Here is a 6,000-nt window from a genome sequence, read left to right as displayed (position 1 = left end):
TACACATATAACCACTCCTCATATGATAAGGAAAAATAAAAGCATTTCCTATGCACTCCACAAGAGTAACTAATATAAATATAGACATTACACATACAAACCAATCAAGAAAAATATTGACTCTCTTTATTTCTATATCTCTTCTTTTCTTTGTAAAAGTAAAACAACTAGCGGAAATAGTTTTGAAAATAAAACTCTTTAAACACTACCCATAAACCACGATCCGAGAATCACCTAGACTCACCTAAGTCTAAGCTAACCAAATGCTCTGATACCAAAATCACACACCCTAATTTCGAGTGGATCGAAAACGATTTGTCCCCGACTCTTCGATCTCCGAGGTGTGACACACTCTCCACTTCCAAAAACCCATAAACAGTTTAAATATACGGATAATTAAAAACCAATAAAAATTTCTATTATACAAAAGTCCTATTCATTTCAAAAATTCTCAAATCCGATTACTTACAAATCTCCTTTCAAAGAACTCTTTAATTAAAATTACAAATGAAAATACAAATAATATTGCCTCAACCGAAAAACCTATATCACCTTAAGGAAAACCAAACACATCCCGAGATGCAATGCTAATGAAAACCACAAGCAACAACCAATTTTCTTCATCACTAAACCTGTCAAGACTTATCAACTATGTTCATTTAATGAACACACCCGATAAACAAACATGCAAATCGGGCGGATTATAAAAATCTTTGTGTGAGTAGCTCTAAAACAACATATACTTATACAAATATATACATAATCCATAACGGCAGTTAGTTCCTCCAATCGGTCCTTAACTTTCAACGACTAATATAAAATACTCAAATACAATAATTAAAGGCGGTAGTTCCTCCACTGAGGCGCCTTAACTTCCCACTAACCACACAACAAACTATACGCATCATAAATAAGGCATGTAGTTCCTCCATCGAGGCGCCTTAGGTTCTAACTAAACAAATAACCAACCAAACATATTACCATAATTAGATTATTTCAGGCTTTCTTTGTGTGTCCCTAAAAGCACGTCGTATCTATGTCTTACCTAGTTTCCCTGGCTACCACAATCGACCACCACAACCTCCACACACCACCCTACACAAACCCACCGATTTTAATCTCTATAAAAACCCCTACAACTTTAATAAAAGCTAAAACCTCAAATTCTTAAATCCCAACATCACCAAAACTAGATCTGGAAATCGTTTCGGCCACCATTAAAGCTTGTTCCAAGCTCCAATCGACAGCCCCACACAAATTCCAACCTTCTAACATACATCAACAACCCACAACACCAAAAAACACAGTTCAAACCCCGAATCACAAATCAAAACCAGCACCCTTATCCGCGGTAATGGCGTTGGCCCATTAAAACCCTTCTCAAGCTTTGTCATCCCCATTCGACGATACCCACGCCTGATACACTAGCTACTTCAATCATACCTCAACAACCAACAAATCAAACCAAAAAACAGCCCCACCACCGGTTCGGCCACACGCCATTCTCGCCGCCCTTGAAGTTTCAAAAAACGCCCAAACTCCCCACTACCACCGGCAGTTCAACATACATCCACAACTCATCCGCGGTTTAATTGATCCACGATACGGACGGAGGGAGCCGCCATTGGCGGCTCCCGAAGCTTTGCTCCACAAAGCGTTAACGGTTCAAAAACTAAAACATATCGACCGAACCACATAAATTATAAAAACTGGTTGGAAACACTCGACAGTAAATCCGTAAATAATAGATAGGCGAACATCATAGTTTATGAAATTTGTAAATTCTAAACGGACAAAAATTATCGTTTAGGTAGTGGTGAGAGATAAACTCTACTCACTTTGGCGTAGCGATTCGGCCGAATCCTCCCGGCCGGTCGTGGGTGGCTCGATGCTTCGAGTAAACAAAGTCCCTCCATTTTTATATATTTTATTCTCCATGAACCCTATTTTCCAGAACAATGTGTTTATATACTTGGGTCCGAAACCCAAGCCCAACACAGACTCGGGCCCAAAAACCAGGCCCACATGTCTCGAGTCCAATCCAACGAATTTTGAAAATAAATAATTAAATTAATTAATTAAATAGATAAAAACATATTTTAAAAATACGGGCGTTACAACCAAAGCACAAACACGATTTGGAAGTGCCCTTGAGATATCTCAATATCCACTAACACCTTCCCAATGTTCTTTACCGGATTTGGCCAATCGCTTACAACCCCAATGGCGAAAACAATATCGGTCTAGTACACACCATGACATACATCAAAGCGCCCATCAGCGGATGCATAAGGAATCTTTTCCATCGACTCTGCTCATGCTCACCCTTAGGACACATCTCTTTTGGTCATGCGGGGCGGCCACCAAGCGGACAAACCGACCGGCTTGATCTAAGTTGAATCTCTTCAACACCTTCTCAATGTAGCTTTCTTGAAAAGCCCGCAACTTCCCTAGCTCTTTTCTCGTCACGAGTGATCCATCCCAAGTATCTGCTTTGCTTGACCCAAATCCTTCATCTCGAAAGGACTTACTCGAGTCTTTCTTCGACTTGGATATCTTGTTGATGTTTGAGCCAACTATCAACATATCATCCATATACTGGCAATAAGACTATGAAATCCCGTCCGGAAATCTCTTTGAACAAAGCGCCTGATGATGATTCGGGCGGACTTCTTGCATCCTTTCTTCACCATAAAGGAGTCAAACTTTATGTACCATTTGTCTCGGTGCTTGCTTTAACCCATACAAGCTCTTTATCGGCTTGCATACTAGGTGCTCCTTGCCTTTGACCTCAAACCCTACGGTTGGTCCATGTATACATCTTCTTCAAAGTGCTCCATGAAGAAAAGCATCTTAACATCTAGGCTGCTTTCAACCTCTAGGTTCATACTTGCGGCCATACCTAATGCCACCGGGATAGAAGTCATCTTCACTACGGAGAGAAAATCTCATCAAAGTCGATCCCTTTCCTTTGACCCGAATCCGCTTCCACAACAAAGGCGAGGCTTTGTGCCTTGGGTGATGATTGTTCTCCTCATGCTTGACTTTGTATACCACTTATTCTTGAGAACTTTTCTCCCCTCCTGTGGGTTTCTCGACTAACTTCATAAATGTGATTCTTATGCAAAGAATCCATCTCGTCATGCGTGGCCTTGACCACTTTTATTTGTGCGTACGCTTCAGTGCCTCTTGATAGTACATAGGTTCTCCACCATCCGATGGTAAAGCGTGCGTTATGTGGTGGATACTGGTTGAAGCTAGTCTCCTCTGTCGGACCTCCTTGCACCATCTGGCGGTGCCTCGGGAGGTTACGCTTCGCTTTGCTCGGTGGTGGTTCATGCATCTCATCCTGCATCTTCTATACCAATAGGTTCTATCCCGTCATGAAGCGATAGGATTCTCATCATGAGCTTCAAACTCATGGTTCTCTGCATTCTCAATGCCTTCTACCGCGTTCCACGGTAGGAACTTACGGTTGAATCAACAAGATCATTGGTGAAAGCACGTAGCTTCTCACCTCCTCAAAATCTCTGCTATGGTTTGGTCTTCTAAGAACCAACATCTCCGACTTCGGATTACCTTCTTGTTAATCGGATCATAGAGTTTGTAACCAAACTTTTCATCTCCATAACCCGAGGAAAAATGCAGCTTGGCTTTGTCATCAAGCTTGGATCTCTCATCCTTCCGGAATATGCACAAATGCCCCCGCACCCAAATACCCTCAAGTATCCATAATCAACATCTGCGACCCATACTCTCCGGGATAATCACTATTCGAGGCTTTGCGTGACGAGTTGATCACATGCGCGGTATGCGCATTGCTTCTACCCAAGTAGCTTCTAGGTAGCTTAGAGTGAGATAGCATGCATCTCATCCTCTCTACAATAATGCGGTTCATTCTCTCTATTTCCATTACATTTGCGGTGTCTTGGGAGCGATGTGCGCTCATGGCGAATCCCATGACTCGGCAATACTCTTCAAATGGCCCATGTACTCACCCCATTATCGGCGAATACACTTCAACAACTTCCCCAGCCTCTTTCCACCATCTTTGTGGAATTTCTCAAATCGCCAAGTACTTCATCCTTGGTCTTCGGACTATAGGCCCATATCTTTCTTGGCGCATCATCAATGAATGTCAAAGTCACGAAAAACTCCACTGGTGGGACTTTACTCTCATAGGACCACATAAATCGTGTGCACTAGTTCAAGGACGGTGTCGCTTTCGTGAGACGGGAATCTTTGGAAAGACACCTGTGTTGCTTTCTACCAAACGGTGAGAGTACATATATTTAAATGTGTACCTTTAATGTGCGCACGCGACCTTTTGCTTAGCAAGAACTTCCATCCCTTTTATGCCCGTGCGACCACGGTCTCTTGTGCCACGGTTCGGATAAAGCTTCTTCTTACGCGCGTTAAACTTACTTTTACACAAACTAGTGCGTGTTTTGTAAAGAGAGCAAGTTTTCTTTCCTCAAGGCTCTTCTGATGGAACCTCTGCTTTCGGTTTCCATACCCGTTACCAAACGAGTTTACAAAGCCATCGTCATCCAATTTCCCAAATTTAAATTAGGCTTAACCGTATGTTAGGGACATGTCTTACATCCTTGAGTGTCAAGGTGTAGCCGACATTGGTTTCTACATGAACATCTCCATGCCTATAATCTTGAAGACTCCATTTTACCCATCCTTACTTCACCATATTCACCACACGGTAGTGAAGAATCCCTGTCGCGTTGTGGACGTGATAGGATGCTCCTCAGATCTATCACCCACTCGTATCGACATGAGGTACTAAGGCCGCACACCTTCTGATCGACCTGATTCCCGCTGGGTGGATTCGACTAGTCGCGGTAGTCTCTGCGTGTTTCCGTTCCTCACGTACCATGTCTTCATATACCGCGGTTATTCTTCTCATCCCTCTTGGTGTTACGCTTTTCATATCCGAAGTGGCCTTTGGTGGCCAATAGTAACATTGCCTCTCTCCGCCTTAGGAGTTCTAGCTTCACCCCTAGATTTATTTCCGTCATCACCTCTAGAGCGAGATGGTTTTACGTTTTGACCTCTCCCCGTTTCTCTGAAAGGATCTGCGAGAGAGGAGGGCTCTTCTTCCACTCTTCTAGTCTCCTCGTTCAACAAAGGCGTGGTAGCCATCTCCATGGTAACAATTCCATCTTTGACGCTCCATGTAGAGAAATGGCTAATGTCTCCCAACTTTTCGGGTAGAGCCTAATAGAAACAAAGCCTCAACTTCGTCTCCCAAATTGATCTTCATCAAATGCATCGATTGATGATATTCTCAGACTTCATTAAGATGCTTTCGGACGTTGAAGAACCTTCTTGGTACCGTGTCTGCGCAAACTTCTTAACTACTAGCACTTTGTTTCCACCCGGCTTCCTCTCATACAGTCTTCGAGTTTCTTCCACGTGAAGGTCGTAGTCTCTTTAGGACACATGGTGAAAGACATTGTCGTCAATCCATCGAATGTATCCAATCGGCTTTTTTCAAGCTTTTTCCACTTTCGGCCTCATTTCTTTTCTTTACGTTTTACTCCCTCATTCTCAATGGGAAGTGCCAAGTCCTTGCGAGTATAGCAAGTCTTCCATCTTGGCTTTCGGATGGTATAGTTCTTCCTATTCGGGACTCATCATACGAAGTGTTCACGAAATGGTCCATCTCTACAAGTTATTTAACCTCAAATCTTCTCTCGGGAATTTAAATCAAACACCTTCCCCGACCAAGATTCGGATAACACCCAGGCTATTAACCAAGGCTCGATACCACTTGTTGGGGATTATACCAATACCAATCGATTCCCTCATTTCCCACGGATAACTTGTATTTGAACCTGATTGACTCCCGGACAAAATCTAAATATCAACTACTGACCTATACTAACATGCCTAACTCGCTAAACAACTATTAACAATGATAATAATGTAAAGCGGTAAAAGCAAACCACAACACAAAAATTTACGAGGGTTCGACGATGATGATGC

The sequence above is a fragment of the Coptis chinensis genome, chromosome 3, assembly GCF_015680905.1.
Source record: "Coptis chinensis isolate HL-2020 chromosome 3, ASM1568090v1, whole genome shotgun sequence".
NCBI lineage: Eukaryota > Viridiplantae > Streptophyta > Magnoliopsida > Ranunculales > Ranunculaceae > Coptis > Coptis chinensis.
This window is presented reverse-complemented; position numbering follows the sequence as displayed.